A 20,453-nucleotide genomic window follows, 5' to 3' on the forward strand; every position below is an offset into this window, starting at 1 on the left:
ACTCCCGCTACAGAAAGGAATCAGCTTTACTCAATCTAATATGAGCTACAAATTGTATGTAAAGTTTATCTTCTCTCTTAGCTCCAAACCATATTTAAACAAGTATCTACTGCCTTCAGATCCATTCAATGTAAATTTAAAACATGAGATAGCAAAATGGTTAATTCTTACTGAAACATAAATTCCATGACTGCCTGATCTACCTTTGGTACAGCAAGCGAGGCCTGAAGTACCCCAAGAACATTCAGGTCCAGCTGAGGCACTGTTACCAGAGGTGAGCAATGGGCTCTTTACTGACCTCCACTGTTAGGCCCACGGCTCACCAGCCTCCAGTAGGAGTCTGGCATCAGGAACATCCAGCCAGCACCATGGACAGCCTGATGGCTAAAGGCCAGCTTAAGAATACAATCAATAAGATCCAGGGCAATATGGCAACACCAGAGTCCAGCTATCCTACAAGAACAAGCCCTGGATATTTTAACACAGCCAAAGCACAAGAAGACAACCTTAAACTGAAAAAAACAAAAACAACAACAAAAAAATAAACAAACAAACAAACAAAAAACCCCACACAATTAATTAAGTGAAGGAAATGAAGAAAACTGGTTCAAAACCTGAAAATCGAAAGTAGAAGAAATAAAGAAAACACAAACTGAGAGAATGCTGGAGATGGAAAACCTAAGGAAGAGAGCAGGAACAACAGACAGAAGCATCATCAAGGGAATTCAAGTGATGGGCAGTTTTCATGCAGATAGTAAGAGACCACAAATACCAACCTAGACTACTATACCAAAAAAACAAAACAAAACAAAACAAAAAACCTCTCAGTCACCAGTACTACAGAAAATTCTAGAAGAAATACTCCAACTTAATGAAGTTAACAACTTCCAATAAAACACAGGATATAAATAGTTTAACACCAGCAAAAATAAAAGACTAGAAGCACACAGGAACGTATGTACACTCAAATCACCAACATCAATATAACATACCAGGAATTAACAATCATCGGTCGTTAATACCACTTAACATCAATGAACTTAATTCTCCAATAAAAACACAGTCTAACAGAATGGATGAAAAAATAGGATCCATCTTTCTACTGCATATAAGAAAAACACATCAGCAACAGAGACAGACCTTACCTCAGAGTAAAGAGCTGAGAAAAGATTTTCCAAGCAAAGGGACCCATGAGAAAAGTTGGAGTTTGCTTTCTAATATCTAATAAAACAGTTCAGCCAACATTAATCAAAAGAGTTGGGGAATGACACTTCATACACATCAAAGGAAAAATCTACCAAGACAAGGTCGCAATTCCAAACATCATGCCCCAAATTCAAGGGTACCTACATTTAAAAAAAATAAAAGAAAATAAAAGAAAGAAACAAAGAAAGAAAAGGAAAACATTATTAAAGCTTAAATCACACATCAAACCCCACACATTAAGAGTGGGAGACTTCAATACCTCTTTCCTACCTGTGGACAGGTCTGAAACTAAGCAGAGAAATAAGGAAAGTAACCAAATTTATGAATAAAATGGACCTAACACATATCTACAGAATATTTCATGCAGACAGAACAGATGGATGGAACTAGAAAATACCATCCTGAGTGAGTTAACACAGACCTAGAAAGACATGCATTATGTCTACTGACTTATAAGTTAATACTAGCCACAAAGTACAGAATAATTATGCTAAAATATACAGACCCTAAGAAACCTAGGAAGGCTCAATATAGGAGCCTTGAATCTCACTCATAAGGGGAAATAAAATGGACATCTGAAATAGATGTAACTAGGGGATGTAGTAGAGGAAACTAGATGGTAGAGGAGGTTGAGGCATTAAAGGGGGGAAGAGATTAGATATTGGGAGGTGAAAAAGACCAAGCTAGAGAACAAAGATCAGTGTGGGAGCATCTCTGGGACAGTGGAGTTCCTGAGGGTCTATAAGGGTGATGCTAGCTGAGACTTCTGGCAGCAAGTGTTACGGATCCGGAAGCTGCCACCTCCTGTAGCCAGTTGGAACTTCCAGTGAAGGTAAAAGGATACAAATATATCCATAAAACCATTCATTCAAAATTTGTCTTGCATACAAGAAGTTTAGGGATGTAGATGGAGCAGAAATTGAGGGAATGGCAAACCACTCAATGGCACTATTTGAGACCCACCCCATGGGAGAGCTCCAACCTCTATCACTATTAATAATAATCTTCTATACTTGCAGACAGGAACCTAAAATAACTGCCTTCTGAGAGGCTTCACCCAGCAGCTGATGAAAACAGATGAATAGTCCCATAGCCAAACAATAGGCCAGGCTCAGCGCATTTTGTGGATGAATGGGATTAAGAATAGAGGGAGCTGGAGGGCTCAAGGACACCACAAGAAGACCTAAAGAGTAAACTAATTTGAGGCCATGGTGCACACAGAGACTGAACCACTAACCAAAGAGCATGCATGGATTGGACCTAGATCCCCTAAACTTATGTAGCAGATGGGGAGCTTGGACATGTGGGCCAAGTAACGATAGGAGTAGGGGCTACCTTTGGCTCTGTTGCCTGGCTCTGGATCACTTTCTCTTAGATGGGCTGCCTTGTCAGGCCTCAGTGGGAAAGGATTTGCTTAGTCCTACTGCAGCTTGACATGCCATGATGGGTTGGCACCCCTGGGGAACTTCCTCTTCTTTGAGAAGAAAGAGAAAAAAAAAATGGGGCACAGGGACTTCAGGGTAGCTCTGGGAAGAGAGGAGGTGGGGAGGAATTAGGCTGTAAAATGATTAAATAAATAAATAAACAAACAAAACATTTTTACTGCAGGCTGCAATCTTTTCCAAACTTACTTTATTTCTTTTATTTAGGGCTCTTTCATTCTTACACGTCTTTTTCTACTGACCTATCCTAGATGTAAGAGAAAAGACTAATGGGAACAGGAGAAGGTGAATTCAGTTCCTGGAAGGATGTCCGCTGACATAGTTGGCAGGATTTCAGCAGACCAGCAATTCAACCAAAGTTGCTGCTGAACAGCTGAAGCCTGGAGCTTCAAAGCCTTCACTGGAGCGATTCTCTCTAGGAGTGTCTCAAAGTGGAGCAATGAGGGTGTTCAACTCTAAGTGAATGAACGTCACCTGTTCTCTCACAAGTCTCTTCCCCATCCCACACTTGGGACCCAAATAAAAACATGTTTACATCCCCTATATTTTACTATAAAAATATTCATAACATGTCAAATTTAATATTTCCAATTACAGGTTTAATATTTATATATTTATTAGAACTCATATAGTAGGCATCTATTTTAATCTGTTTCCATTAGTAAATTGATGTATGTTTAATAACTCAGAGTATTTTAACTAAAAATCAATTTATGTTCAGTTGTATTAAAATGAATGGTTTTTTCTAACATGCAAAGCAATAAACTATGTCAGACTTTCTGTATTAAGAAAGAATATGTCCTTTTCTAAAACCAATAGTTACATTGTGAACATTTTATAGTTGTATATGCAAAGTTATCCATAGTACAGGGCCAGCATGAAAAATAAACATATATAGACTTGTTATATAATATAAATATAATATAAATATTGTGTCTTCAAAAACTGCCATTTTTGAAAGTTAAAATGATATTTCTAATGTATAGGAAAGTAAATTCTCATATATTTTTAAAATATATCTCTATATTGCTTGGAAATATTAATAAAAAAGTATTGGCTACATACAGACAGGTATTGATTGTTTTTAATAATTTAGTTCAGGATGAAAATTCAATTTCTTCTTGTTAATAATCCAGAATGATCCTCTACAATACTGTAAGCACTGACTGTATATTTTCTTTTAAAATTATAGGTTTGAATATTCTTGATAATAAGAATTCAAACTATAGTAACTTGATTACTCTAATTCCTAGACAATTTGACAACTTCAAGAACATTAAGATAAATGTTGATGTTGGAACAAAGAATCAAACAATTTTAAATAGCAGAAGCTTGAAAAAGTATGTGCTGAATCCAATCTATACTTAATATTTTTGGTAGGACAAGCTATTTGTAGTTGTAAATAAGTTAAAGATATAAAGTACAGTGTATCCTTTAGTTCTACATAATAGCATTACTACATAGGTAAGATATATAGACAGCCATAGGAAGAAGAAAAAAGGACAAAAGATAGAAAGCACGAAAGAAGAAGATGAGAAAGAGGAAACGGGAAGGAGAGAGTGATAGAGAGGAGAAAGGGGAGTGTCAAAGCAGAATGCTTAGTACCTTTGTGAATGAGAAGACACTAAAAAAAGAACCAAGCAAATGGAGTTGCTTCATTGATCATACACAAGGAGACAAAATGGCTGTCAAACTGAGGCTGAAGGAAGGAAGAAGGGCCTGAGAGCAGGAGACTATTATTATATACCCACTCATTGACATGTTAATGAGGTCCAGTAATAAAAATCACTATCGTTGCAATTTTATAATGGTACTAAAGATTAACAATTTTTATGACACACACACATACATACATATATATATATTTCACACTGAGTAAGAAGTTGGAGCTTTGTTGAACTAATAACATTATTATTAAATCCAAGCAACAAAATGTCTTACTTACATATGTTGAAAGTTAAATTTACAAATATTTAGATTTAGATTTATTTATTTTATATGTATGCATGTTTTACCTGTATGTATTTATGTGTACCACATGTATGCCTGGTATCTGTACAGGTAAGAAGAGGTTATTGGATCCTCTGAGGCTACATACATTTGTGAGTGATCTGCCATGTGCGTATTGGGAACTGAACCCAGATTTTCCACAAGAAAAGCAAGGGCTCTTGGCCACTGAGCCATCAGTCCCATCGGAAAATTACATTGTATGCATTTCCAAATTAGTCACAAATGTCAACATTTTGACATCAATATATCCATATCAGTATATGAGTATCAGACATTTAATTAATAAATATATTATGTTTACACTAATACATGTACATGTATACATACAAATAAAGGTGGGATACTGGATGAACAAAATAAGTGAAGTAGTATGTCTATGTTTTATGATTGTCAGGAAAGAGAATGATATTCCAAAAATCATTAGAAAACATTCAATTTTATTAATAATTATGTGAAACCATATTTTAGGAACCTGACTATAGATTTATAAGGTCCATCCAGAAACCAAGGCTTTATAATTTGCATTTTTATTCATTCTTTCTAAAAATAAATTTAAACTTCATTTACTCTTTCTTACATAAATGTAAGCTCCATACACTTATTTGCAACTAAACATGACATCATAAACACAATACTATTCCCCTAGAAATTAAAGTCACCATTTTTATCACAGAAGGGTAATCTTGTCTAAATTAAAAGTAAAAATATATAATTGTTTACACATGCTAATCAAATGAATACACACACACACACACACACACACACACACACACACACACACGTGAGTCCATTGCCTTTTACCCCTTTGCTTTAGATATATGCTCTAATGCACTTCACAATGATTTTTCTCTATATGTGAGAAAGCAACCATGATAGACACATCATCTTCATGACACAGAGAAGAATGCTGCCCTCTTCTAAAACATATTTCCAATATTAAGGGGAAATGGGATAAAGATTGGTCCATATCACATGTGCCCCTAAGCAAAGCTTTGCACTTTTCACTAAGCTGTGACCACATCTTAGAGATAGTTGGGATTGGTGGTGCTACCATTCTAAGCATGATGGATTGGTGAGGCCAAGATATCGGGAGGAGGGGGCAATGCTTGGCAAAGTTCCAGTGCCCAACAACTGAGTGCCTCTGCGATACACCCTGAGGACAATGCTTGACAAAGTTCTAGCACTCCAACAACCAGGTGTCTTTAAGACCTGCTTGGCAAAGTTCCAGTCCCTGGATGCCTTGGATTGACCCTTTACTGCAGGAATTCCTGTTTGAGACTTCTCACCAAAGGCTAGAATTGAAAATTAGTAAAAAGCTGATACTCATAAAAACAAATAAAGTCATTGGTCCCTGGGAAAATACTGCTATGCAGAAAATTGAGTCTTTTTTTTTTCCTGTAATTTTTTTTCTTTTTATTAATTTATTCTTGTTATAACTCAATGTTTATCCCATCCCTTGTATCCTCCCATTCCTCCCTCCCCCCGCCCCATTTTCCCATTATTCCCCTCCTCTATGACTGTTCCTGAGGGGGATTACCTCCCCCTGTATATTCTCATAGGGTATCAAGTTTCTTCTTGGCAACCTGCTGTCCTTCCTCTGAGTGCCACCAGGTCTCCCACTCCAGGGGACATGGTCAAATGTGAGGCACCAGAGTACGTGAGAAAGTCATATCACACTCTCCACTCAACTGTGGAGAATATTCTGACCATTGGCTAGATCTGGGAAGGGGTTTAAAGTTTACCTCCTGTATTGTCCTTGGCTGGTGCCTTAGTTTGAGCGGGAGCCCTGGGCCCAAATCTGCCTATCATAATGTTCTACTTGTAGATTTCTAGGACCCTCTGGATCCTTTTATTTTGCTATTCTCCCATGCGTCTCTCATTTAGAGTCCCAATAGGATGTCCTCCCCTCTGTCCCAGTTTCCTGGTAAGTGAAGGCTTTTGTGGGAAATGATCATAATGAGTGAGTTAACCCAGAAGCAGAAAGAATCAAATGGCAGAAAATTGAGTCTTTTATAAAACTAATTCAGATTCATTGTTAGATTATTAATAAAAGAGTTTGGTAAATGACTTAGAGGAAATTTTAGGGAAACTTTGAAAGCTGACAAACTATAATTAAAATCACTAGGAAGTTATGCTCAGCTTCAGAAGCAAGGAACTAGTTTAGAAAGAAAAGAGATCCTGATCATACCACTATCAACAGACTTTGGTCCCTAACTAAAAGCAAAAGAAAACAGTTTTAAATTTCTAATGTTCCTTCACAGGATTATAGTAAAGATATAAATTGCATTGAAGTAAAAATTCATGATGAGGTTAAAGAAGACATTGGAAACAATCCTAAAATCCTACTAATATTCTATTCTTTCCATAGCTACAGTAAAGATAGAAATGGTATTGATGCAGGAGTTCAAGACAAAGTCACAGAGAAAGGCATGTTGTCTCAGTGACCTGCCTGCCCTTCTGAGTAAACATGACTGGCCAGGACTTTCATGATGTTATGGAAAGACAAAAAAAAAAAAAAAAAAAAAAAAAAAAAAAAAAAAGGACAAGCTGCTTCCAAGTAAAAAGGCTATATAAAATTTTTAAATGGTAGCTTTATTTTAAATATAAAAAAGGAAAATAAAGGATTAATTAAGGGTCAAGTAGATAAGTTTAGAGTATCAGGTGGAGGGATTGATCTTTGATCTATTAACTATTTGCCAACTTAAAACAAAATGGAATAGAGTCGCTTTGTTTAATACCTTTTGTAACCAGAAGGCTTTATGATACAAATCATAAGTAAGAAAGTTTTAAGTTAAAAGAAAGCTGATTTTATCCTAAAGTTAATTTGTAGTTCTCTGGAAATTTGCTGTTTGCTTGCTTTGTTCCTCTTGTTCCTATATACTTATGTAACCAAAACCATTTCAAATTGTGTAATCAATCATTAAAGTTTTTATTAATTAATTTATTCAGATTACAACTAAATTATTCTCCCATCACTTGTATCCTTCCTTTTCTCTCTCCTTCCAACCCCCACCTTATTCCCTCCCCTAGGTCCATGATTGAGGGGAATCTCCTCCCCCACTTCATGGTCACAGGCTATCAAGTCTCATCTTGGTAGCCTGCCTATTCTTTCTTTCTTTGAGTGCCACCAGGGCTCCCCACGTAGGGGAGGTCATCAAGTGTGGGACATCGGAGTTCATGACAGAGTTAGTCCCTGGTCTCCACATAACTGTGGAGAATGTCCTACTTAAATGTCCTCAGTTGAAGAATGGATAAAGAAATTGTGGTACATTTACACTATGGAATACTACTCAGCTATAAAAAAAAAAAACTAGGAAATCCAGAAATTTATGGACAAATGGATTAAAGCTTTTAAGGAAATGATTTTGTGTATAAGTAAAGCTTACAAGAGACACAAGTTGTCAGAGTACTAAGGCTTCCTCTGTGTCCTGTCTCCCATTGTAAGGCTCCCTCTCTTTCACTCTATTTATAGATGAAAGGCGTAGCATTGCTAAGGGTGTGGTAACCCAGACTTTGTGTCCATGGAAACGACCAGTGGCTTACTTATCCAAACAATTAGATGCTGTTGCTGCCAGATGGCCTCCTTGCCTGCGCATCATGGCTGCCATGGCCTTGTTGACCAAAGATGCCAATAAACTGACTTTGGGACAACCCTTGACTGTCATCACACCTCATGCCTTAGAGTCTGTAGTGTGACAGCCTCCTGACAGATAGATTAGCAATGCCTGTCTCACCCACTCAGGCTTTGCTCTTAGATTCTGATCGTGTCACCTTTGGCACCCCCAGCAACTCTCAACTACCTTGTTGCCAGCCCCAGACCAGGCATAAGAGACTCCGCATGACTGTCACCAGGTGATGGCAGAAACACATGGTACACGAGAAGACCTACAACATCGTCCTATTCCAGAGGCTGATCATACTTGGTATACTATGGCAGCAGCTTCTTGAATTCAGGTACCAGAAGGGCTGGGGCAGCTGTGGTAGATGGACAGAAAGTCATCTGGGCACAGGCCCTTCCTCAAGGGACCTCGGCCCAAAGGGCAGAATTTGTCACCCTAACCAAGGCATTAGAACTTTCCAAAGACAAGAAAGCTAATATTTACACTGAGCCGATATGCATTTGCCACTGCTTATGTCCATGGGAGTATTTATGAACAAAGAGGACTTCTGACCTCAGAGGGCAAGGCGATTAAAAATAAGCCTTAAATTAAAGCTCTCCTCAAAGCCCTATTTCTGCCAAAACAAGTGGCCATCATACACTGTCCAGGGCACCAGAAAGAACAAAATCCTGTTGCCATGGGCAACCAGCAGGCAGATCAGGTGGCAAAACAAATAGCCAAGTCGGGACTCCTGGTGTTATCTATCAGGGCTAAAGAAACCCTTCAGCCTGAGGCTTATAACTACTCTCCCGAGGACCAGGCCAAGGCCCAAGCCCTAGGAGCTATATTTGGCCAGTTTCCTAAAATTGGACAAAAGATGGTAAAAATGTCCTGCCAGCCCTCAGTGTGGCTGCCATGGTCCAACAAATGCATACCTGGACCCATCTAGGATCAAAGAAGCTTCAACAGATCCTGGATAAGACAAAATTCATCATCCCTGGAGCTGCTGCCGTGGTTGATAAAACTGTAACTACTTGTCAGACTTGTCAACAAGTCAATGTTGGCAGGAACCAAGTCCCAGAAGGGACCAGAGTCTATGAAGAAAGACCAGGAACTTACTGGGAAGTGGATTTTACTGAGGTAAAGCCCCCAGCTGTGGGTAATCGGTACTTATTAGTTTTTATAGACACTTTTTCAGGATGGATAGAAGCTTTCCCCACCTGGTGAGAAACAGCACAAACAGTGACCAAGGCCATACTGGAAGACATCTTTCCTCAGTTTGGACTTTCCAAGGTAATCCAGTTAGATAACAGGCCGGCCTTCGTCTCCCAGGTAAGTCAGGCACTGGCCAAGACCTTGGGGACTAATTGGAATTTGTATTGTGCTTACAGACCCCAAAGTTCAGGACAGGTAGAAAAAATGAATTGGACTCTAAAAGAGACCTTGACTAAATTGACCATTGAGACTGGCTTAAAAGATTGGAGACACCTCCTATCCTTTGCTCTATTCAGAGCCAGAAACACTCCCTCATGCTTTAACATGACCCCCCCCCATGAAATCCTGTATGGGGGACCACCCCCTTTGTCTACTCTGCTTAATTCTTATCAACCTTCTGCTTCCAAAGCTGACTTACAGTCCCGCCTTAAAGGACTCTAGGCGGTTCAAGCCCAAGTTTGGGCCCCACTGGCCGAACTTTACAAACCTGGCCACTCTCAGACAGCAAGACATCCCTTCCATGTTGGTGACTCTGTCTACATCCATCGACACCGGTCTCAGGGACTCAAACCTTGCTGGAAAGGACCTTACACCATCTTGCTCACCACACCCACCGCTCTCAAGGTCGATGGAATAGCCTTCACGTCTCTCACACCAAAGCTGCCCCAGCGACTCTTCACTCCATCCCAGAGACACCACAATGGCAGCTCCATCGCTCCCAAGATCCACTCAAGAAAACACTTATCCAATTACGGGATTGACTATAAGAATTCTGCTTCTCACCCTTGTACCCTGTTTTGGCTATGACTCTTCCTCAAATCCTCACCAGCCCATAAAGTTAACTTGGCAAGTACTCTCCCATATTGGAGAACCCATATGGGAGACTTCGTCCATAGCCCCCTTATGGACCTGGTGGCCTACACTGTACCCTGACTTATGTAAATTGGCTATGGGAGCTCCTGCTAATTGGGATATCGAGGGACACTCAAACCTCAATGAGGCTCCCACCAAAGAGTCTCCTGAAGGAATGTTAGGCCTTGACCCCTGGGGGGGATGTGGCACTACGAGGAGAAGGAGCTTGTTACAATGTCTGTCTTTTTACATCTGCTCTGGCTCACACCGAACGAGAGCCATAGTGGCCAAATGCAGGGAGGCTTCCACATTCTATTGTTAAAAACTGGGGATGCGAAACTTCAGGAAATGCTTACTGGAAGCCCTCATCATACTGGGATTATATCATAGTTAATGCCAATTATTCCAGACCTAACACAGCCTCACCTGATTGGTACACCCAGGTAGACAATCAGTGTAAGCAATGGTGTCACCCTTTACAGATTCAATTTACATCAAGTGGAAAACAGAGTCAAGGATGGCTCACCGGCCATACATGGGGTCTTAGACTGTACAAAGAAAGGCATGATGATGGCCTGCTATTTAAAGTCAGGTTAATAGTAACACAACCACCCCCAGTACCCATAGGTCCAAACCCCATTCTCGCCGACACCGGAATGCAGCCATCTCTTCCTCCCTTCCTCACATCTACCCTGGGCTTTACCCCTGCTGTTTTTACTACAAGGGAACCCCCCTTACCCAAAGAAGGGGACCGTCTCTTCCACCTAGTCAGAGGAGCTTTCTTAGCCCTTAATGCCACTAATACTCAGGCCACTCAATCCTGTTGGCTCTGCCATAACCCAAGCCCACCTTACTATGAAGGGATCACAACCTCCACCTCTTTCGTTAACACCACTAACCACTCTTTTTTTGACTGGGGCCAAAACAGAAAACTTACTCTGACTGAAGTTGCGGGACTAGGCACCTGTCTAGGCACCATACTTCCCAGTCACCAACACCTCTGCAACCACACTCATGCTATAACTACTGCCAGTAATAACCATTTTCTTATTCCTCCCCCCAACTTACGGTGGGCCTGCAAGACTGGACTTACCCCTTGTGTATCCACTGCTATTTTCTCAGCCTCTGATTACTGTGTTTTAGTCCAATTAATCCCCAGAATTTATTACCAATCCTCCCCAGCATTTGAAACCAGTTATGAAAAAACTCACTACCGCAGAGAACCCATCTCCCTAACTCTTGCAGTCTTATTAGGATTAGGGATTGCCGGAGCGGGAACCGGGACTGCAGCTCTTATATACAGGACCCAGCAGTTTGGACAGCTTAGAGATGCCATAAATGATGACCTTCAGGCCACGGAACAGTCCATCTCTCGGCTAGAAGAATCTCTTACTTCATTATTGGAAGTAGTGTTACAAAATAGACGAGGGCTTGACTTACTATTTCTATAACAGGGAGGGCTATGTGCTGCTCTTAAAGAACAATGTTGCTTTTATGTTGATCACTCAGGAGTCATCAAAGATTCAATGGCAAAACTCAGAGAGCACTTAGACAAGAGAAGAGGGGACTGAGAGGCCCAACAGGGATGGTTTGAGAGATGGTTTAATACCTCCCCCTGGTTGACCACCCTCATATCCACCCTTCTTGACCCCCTTCTGATCCTTTTCTTACTTTTAACTTTTGGGCCTTGTATCCTTAACCAACTTCTTGCCTTTATTTGAGATCGTCTCCATATAACTCAGGCCCTGATCCTAACTCAACAGTACCAAGCCTTCAGAAATGGGGACACGCCTTAAGATTAAGGCCAGGTAAAAACTCAAGCGGGGATTGTAACGTTCCCTCTCTCTGTCTCAGCCTAAGCCTGGGAACATGACACAGACAAGCTTGGGAAAGTGACCCAGAAAAAATTGAAGGCCAGTTTCAGTTTCTGAGATCAAGGTGGTCAACTGAGATAAACAATTTCAACTAAGGTAAACAATTCTCAGAAAAATACCATCTGAAAATTCTTTGGAAACTCCCCAACACCCCTTCTTGCCAGAATAGCCCCCGAAGACCAACGACCCCTGCAATAGCCAATAACCTTTAGACAAGCATCCTTAGCGACCACCAGAGACAATCATAACATAGGGCATGCAGCCCCTCCTAACCTTTGCAGTTTTAGCCTTTAAAAGTAGCCTGTAACAGTGACTCGGTGTGCCTCCCTCCCGAGTGAGTGCTGAGGTCCCCTGACGGGCATCAGCAATAAACCTTGTGCTTTTGCATCAACACTGTGGTCCTCGAGTGGTCTCTTGCTACGACCTCCTACCCGAGTGGACTCTAGGGTCCAACACCATCAAAGAATTAAATGATGTCCTGCATCTGATTCTTTCTCCCCTGGTGGCTCTTACACCTTTCTTCAGGGCCTGACCCTCATCCGGAGCTGGACTCGGCAATAGATGTTGATCATCAGATTGACAAGCTGATGGTTGAACTGTCCAAATCCCAGGATGGTGAAATTGGAGATGAAGCCACAGGAAAGGTTGTCCTGGCTGTTGTCTTGTTGGAAGAAGCTGAGCAGCTGCTGGACCAAGGCATTCACCCAATCAGAATTGCTGATGGCTACCAACAAGCTGCCTGAATTTCTACAGACCATCTGGACAAGATCAGTGATAGTGTGCTTGTTGACATACACAACCCTGGACCCCTGACTAAGACTGCAGAAACCACGCTGGACTCAAAAGTGGTTAACAGCTGTCACTGACAAATGGCTGAGATTGCTGTGGATGCCGTCCTCACTGTGGCAGATACGGAGTGACCTGATGTTGACTTTGAGCTCCTCAAAGTGGAAGGCAAAGTGGGAGGAAAGCTGGAGGCCACCAAACTAATAAAGTCTGTGGTTGTCGATAAGGACTTCAGTCACCCAGAGATGCTAAAAAAAAAAGTGGAAAATGCTAAGACTGAAATTCTCACATGTTCATTTGAGCCACTTAAACCAAAGACAAAGCACAAGCTGGATGTAACCTCTGTGAAGGACTCCAAAACCCTGCGGGGATACGAAAAGGACAAGTTTGAAGAGATGGGTCCAGGTGCTTGCTCTGCCAGCATGAGGAACTGAGAAATGCTCTTCTCCCCAGATCATGGAAGAAACAAAGCAGTCTCTCCATGATGCCTTGTGTGTCCTCCGGAACTTCATCTGGACAACTGTGATGTGTATGGAGGAGGAACAGCCGAAATAGCCTGCTCTCTGACAGTGAGCCAAGCAGCAGACACGTTTCTTACTCTGGAACAATATGCCATGAGAGCTTTTTCAGGTGCCCTGGAGGTCATCCCCATGGCCCTTGCAGAAAATAATGGCATGAATCCCATACACACCATGACTGAAGTTCGAGCTACGGAAGTGAAGGGGGAGTCCAACCTTGCCCTAGGGGCTCAAAGAATATGCAGTATCAGCATGTCACAGAAACCTTGGTTGGCAAAAAGCCCCAGGACTCTCTTGTTACAAAGATGGTTAGAATGATTCTTAAGAGTGATGACATCTGTAGTCCATCCACTACTGTGACTAAATAAAGGGTGTGTCGTGCTGTAAAATAAAAATTTTTGACCTTAGAGCTTGAGTTACTGGTGTTCCATCCATTTGTTAAGCAAGTCATATATCTAAGCCTTTTATAAAGGTCTTTAGATTTTTTATAATTCTTGATGCAGTATGAAGTTTTACAGATATATGTTTATTTTTAGTGGACAAAGTACTTTAAAATATATTTTCAGAATATATTTTATGAAAAAAGTCTACTTTCAAATGAAGAAAGGTATATTTTCAGTCCAATGATTCTTACATTTATCACTCTGTGAACCTCATGACAGAAGCTACTGACAGTGTTTGACTAAAAAATTATATTTAGCTTTACTAAAAAATTATATTTAGCTTTATAACTTAACTTAAATTGTATGTAATGTCATTAGGTATATACTAGATTGGCACAAAATAAATGAAATATATTCTATTACAGAACATCTAACACACACACGTTTATGAACATATACATATCTATGGCACATACCTATTTGTTTTGTATTATTTAATAACACATATTAAACTGGTGATTTTTTTATTCCAGTGTGTGAGTGTATGTGTGTGTGTTTATGTGGTATACACTTGTGCATGTATATGTATCTGCATGTGCTTATTGAGGCCAATAGACAAGTTTGATCTTCTTTACTTGGTGTTTGCTTTCATAGACATTATCATCAATTTAAAGTTATATAAAGAAAGGTTATACATTTATTTTCCTATCAGAAGTGTACACTTTCTATTTTAAGTCCTCTAAAGATTTAGGTACTAACAATATACAAATACTAGTAAAAAGTTGTGTATTTAATAAATTTCAATAAGTCATAATTATGGTTTAAGTATAACTTTTAAAATGAGGGCAGTTGAAGACAATTAAAATATAATTTGTTACGTTCAAAATTTGGATGAAGGTGCAAGGCATTGTCAATTATTGTCACAAGTTGTAACTTTGACATAATTATTTACATTACTGCACAAATGGAAATAAACAGATATGGCAGCTCACATTTGCAGTCCCAGCAATTCGGGTCTGAAACAGGAGAATTTTCACAAGATTTCAGCTAGACTGTAACTCATAATTAGTTCCAGGATAGCCAGTTACAAAAGGATTCTTTGTGCTCTGCTCAAACATATAAAAGCAATACAGAAGTAAAAATAAAATTCTATATACAACTTTATAAAAACTCAAGATGTAGTTGCATACCCCTTAAAATGAACATTTATAAATCATGGTTTGTTTGGTTTATAAATCATAGCTTCAAACAGATATATTTAGTTTAAATTTAACAATTTTAAATTGAATTATCTCTCTAAGGACTAAGTGAAGAGGGCCTTACACACAACAACAGTATAAAAGAAAGTAATTTCTCATTGAGCATGCTAATAGTCAGTTTGGAAAAGTTAAATATACAAAATAGTACATTTGGACCAAATTTCACTTCATAATTCTAAAAGACGGTAAATTTTAATTGTTACGAATAGTTATTGTTTCATTCCATAACAATACTTCGTCAAAACCTCTAGCCTCTTCCACTAAAAACCACAGGTGGTCCATGATCCTGATTACAATTATAGCTTCAACAAACTCTGTAATATTTGAAACATCTGTTTGGCTTTCTATTTTTTGCAGCATCAGTTTTACTGTTCACTTAATTATGTTATTTGTTCTCTTAAATATATTTGGTAAAGACACACAAAAACTTCACAAATAAAATCTCTCTAAAATGCAAATCCCCCTCCGAAAAAAAGTCAAGGTAAGCATGTGGTAAGTATGTAATAGAACATAGTCAATAAGAAATTATATTTTTAAATTAAATTTGCATATTGCATCTGCTTTTATATGTTTTATTTAGAAAATCCTCAAGTTTTTCTCCCATGTTTAAGTATAGCCCCTGCTGGTTTTTCTAATTTTTCAGAAATTCTATTCTTTTGTCTATGTCCTTGATCCTTTTGAGTATTTTTCATGATGGAAAATGTAAGATCTATATTTAAAATTCTACATGTAGATATCCAGTTTTCTCAACTTCATTTTCTTTCTTCTGTTGTGTATTTTGACCTATTCATGCAAGATAAAATGGCTGCAGGACTTTAGAATTAATCTGAGTCCTTGATTCTATTACAATGATCTATGTGTCTGTTTTTGTGTTGGTCCTATTTTATTTTAGAGGCACAGATCTGTGGTAGAACTTGAAACCAGGTATGGTGACCCTCCAGAGATACTGTTTAACTTTATTTTATTTATTTATTTATTTATTTATTTTTTTATAATAAGATTTTTTTTATTTTTTAAATTTTTATTTATTTATTTATTTATTTTTACATTATTTTTTTTATTAATTTATTCTTGTTACATCTCAATGTTTATCCCATCCCTTGTATCCTCCCATTCCTCCCCCCCCCATTTTTCCATTATTCCCCTCCCCTATGACTGTTCCTGAGGGGGTTTACGTCCCCCTATATATTCTCATAGGGTATCAAGTCTCTTCTTGGCTACTTGCTGTCCTTCCTCTGAGTGCCACAAGGTCTCCCCCTCCAGGGGACATGGTCAAATGTGAGGCACCAGAGTACGTGAGAAAGTCGTATCACACTCTCCACTCAACTGTGGAGAATAGTCTGACCATTGGCTAGATCTGGTGCTATCTCAGAAAAATGGGAATAGGGCTTCCTCAAGACCCAGCTATTCCACTCCTTGGAATATACCCAGAAGATGCTCCAGCACACAACAAGAAAATTTGCTCAACCATGTTCATAGCAGCCTTATTCATAATAGCCAGAACATGGAAACAGCCTAAGTGTCCCTCAGTAGAAGGGTGGATAAAGAAACTGTGGTACATATAAACTATGGAGTACTACTCAGCTATTAAAAACAAGGAATTCCCGAAATTTGTGGATAAATGGATTGAGCTAGAAATGATCATAATGAGTGAGTTAACCCAGAAGCAGAAAGAATCAAATGGTATATACTCACTTATATCTGCATACTGTTTAACTTTAAGAGACATTTGGCTATCTGCTGTATTTCATATTTTCATATGAAGTTTATTTCCAACACTGTTCTCAGCACGCACTTAAAATACTAAATATGTTGTTAATTTAATTACCTTAGTATATAAATACTCTTGCTTTCATAGCCATTACCATTAATTAACATAAAAAGACATTAGACAAACTTATGGGAACATTCAAAAATATTAAATGAGGACTGAAGAATTAGATTTCTGTCAGAGGACGTTAATAATGAAGAAAATGATATAAAAGAAAAATCTACAAACTGAAATCTTTCAAATTCAATTTTAATATCAAAATATACAACTTTACTTAATGTATTTTTTTTCTGGCTCTTTTTCTTGTTGTGGACAGAGTGTAATTCACATGCAACATAAATGCTTGTAAGAAATTGTGGACATGGTTAATAATTAAAGGATACTTTCACTAATCCATTATCAATTTCATGATAAAATGACTCTACTGAAGAACAAAAGCATAAATAATTAATAATTTGTCTGTCATCATGCTTATGGCATTCTTTGTAGTTCTTCTAATCTCAACTTTGTTATATTCTCTTAGCATCTCTTTTGTCATTGTTTGAATATATATTTGTTGTTTGTTTTTACTTTGTTTGAGATAGCATCTCTCTATATAGGTCAAGCTTTCCACAAACCTACAGTACTGTCTAAGCCTGCTAAGTACTGAGATTACAGGATTGGGCCACTTTAGATGGCTCTTCTTTTAACATTTTTCATTTAGTGATAAAAATAAATGCTCATCTTTAATTTAAATAACTACATTGTGGCAAGAATTCTATTGAGTAATCTGGTCAAGAATTTTGAATCCAATTTAGGTAAGTAAGATAAGAGGAAATAGTTATTACAGTAACTTCAATTTTCAATCAAATAAAAACCCATATAGCCTTAGACCTTATAACCTTTGCAGAACTAATTCAAAATAAATCATAATCCTAAATATAAAATGGAAACCTATAATAATTTCTGAGTGTAAAATAAGAAAATATGCATAGCATCAGTTATTATAATAAATGTTTATGTATAAATTCAAAGATAAAATTCATAAAATAAATAATTGCCAAGCAGAAGATCATTACAATTGGATGTGTCTATTTAGTGAAAGGAAATGATAAAAGAATGGGCAGACAAGAAAGAGACTAGGAGAAAATATTTTCAAGACACTTTTTCATCAAACCTGTGCTGAACAATTGAAGAGAAACAAAATTCTACCACCAAAAAGAAATATTAACAAAATTTAAAAGAATAAAAAGAGTATTTGAAAGGCAACAAGGACACATGCGGAAATTAAATTAACAGCAAATAAATAACCACATCATGCCCATTTTGGAAATGCAAATGAATATAAAAACGAATGACATTGCACATCTATGGAAAGGCCTAGGTTGGAATACTCACAGCACCAAATGATTGCAAGAGAGAACAAATGCAAACTTTTTTTCCTTCTTAGTGTGAGGCAAATATGCAGACAATTTAGAAGTTAAGTTGGCTAGTATATTATAAAATTAAGCTAACTCATACCAAACAATTTAGCATAAAGTGCATGTATATTTACAGGAAATTTATTTATCCCATTTTGAAATGAAATCAATGTGCCTTAGTGTCAATAGATAATAAACTCTGGTGCATCCAGATAATGAAGTATTTGTATGGTAAAAATGTTTATTGTATATATGTGTAATAATATAAATTTATATGTAAAAATACAAGGATTTAGTAAGAAAATAAAATATGTGAACAAATTATAAATGGATTTAAGTAAGTGAAAGAAGCTAATCAGCATAATTTATATAGGGGATGAGTCTACATATATAACCTAGTGGAAGGTGAAAACTGTAAAGATGAATGATTTCCAGGTTTTGAAATGAGAGAATAGACAAAACAAAGAGGAGTCTTAGGTAAATTCAACTAGCATGTCTGAATTATATTGCAATAATTGTGTAAACTGCTATAATGTGAAGGACTAAATAGGAATGTAAATATACAATAGGATCTTGATTGGTCATAGATACCCAAATTTATAATAGCTTTACTTCTCTGGTAGACATGAACTTGGAAGGGAGATCATTTGGAATGGAGCCTGGGGAAACTGGTGGGAAGTATTGTTGGTGTAAATATTCCAGACATAATGTTTTTTGTGGACATTCATAAGGAGGCTAGAAATCAAACTTAGGTGTCACCACTCAGGTGCTGTCTATCTTACTGTTTGAGACAGGAACTTTCACTAAGCCTGAGGCTATTGAAGTCAGCAAGGGATTGCAAAGACCCTTCTTTTCTCCTTTCCTGTCCATGGATTGCAAGAACACACCACAAATTCTGACTTCCATGTAGACTCTGGAGATCAAATTCAGGTACTTATGCTTGGTAGGTAAACAATAGTGATCAAGTCATCTCCCCAGCACTAAATATTTTGTTATATTACAGAACTTCAGTTATTACAATTATGCCTTCATGTGTGGAATTCAGGCCAGTATGGATGTATAAATACATGTGTATGCATGTATGTTTCCACATGCAGGTTTGTGTGTGGGTATGTGTGTGTGTTTCTGTGTTTGTGTGTTATGTGTGTCTGTCTATGTATAAGACCAGAACTCACATTTAGCTGTAATTTCATTGGAACAATCCATGTTGATTTTGAGATAGTGACCTCTCACTTGCTTGAGTATGTGAATAGGGTTGCATGTCATTATATGAGATTTTCTGTGGCTAATCATCATTGATTCTAAGATGTCATGTTTGTGAGATGAGACTTTAATGACTAAGCAATAGTTCTAAGCTCTACTTATAGGTTTTAGTATTAATTTTCTCCATTATGATTTTAAAAAATGGTACTCACAATTAAGTACAGGTTGGTCCATGCTAATTTATCAGTACCAATCCCAATAACTTGCACATGATATTTTGAGAAAACAACCTCATTTGATTTGGGGGATGAAATGTAAGAAATATTTATGAAATATATTAGGGAAAAACTGTCACTTATGTAATAAATGCAGAATTTTATGTCCATCATTTGGTTGATTATAGAATTGAAAAATATTCTGAAGAGTTAGGAAGCTCAGATGTTATAAATGAATTGTGTTCTCAATCAATTGGTCATGTGAGATCTAATGAGGTTTTGAACATATAAGTAGACGTAAGTAAATAAGTACCATGTAGATATTGAAACTGACAAAGAGGCCGAGGGCTCACAGCCTACAAATTGTAAAGATCAAAGGGATATAGACATGATGTCAAGACAAAGGTACTAATCAAATCTGAGGGTAAATCGGTCAAGGGAGAGCAAGACCAAAAATAGAAAATCTGTTATACAGCTGAAAGTCATGATTTGTGTTTCATTTTTAATCCAATGCATTATCTGATAAATGCCAACCAATTCAAATTCAAAAGAGACAAGAAAATATAAAATATTAAGTGCTTTATACTAGGAATATGCATTATTTGCAAATTCAAAAATAATATCCACCTTAGAAATAAAAAATAATTATGTGATCTGGGTGGAATACAGAAGGCAACATGACCTCCATATGTAAGAGCATGGAATATTTGGGTTTTTTTT

At 37.8% G+C, this 20,453-nt stretch overlaps 1 pseudogene; it reads left to right on the plus strand.

Moving 5' to 3' along the window:
* Positions 1–9,172: 9,172 nt before the first annotated feature.
* On the plus strand, positions 9,173–13,418 carry LOC127193578 (uncharacterized; annotated as a pseudogene).
* Positions 13,419–20,453: the final 7,035 nt, after the last annotated feature.

Source organism: Acomys russatus, chromosome 9 (assembly GCF_903995435.1).
Source record: "Acomys russatus chromosome 9, mAcoRus1.1, whole genome shotgun sequence".
Classification (NCBI taxonomy): Eukaryota; Metazoa; Chordata; class Mammalia; order Rodentia; family Muridae; genus Acomys; species Acomys russatus.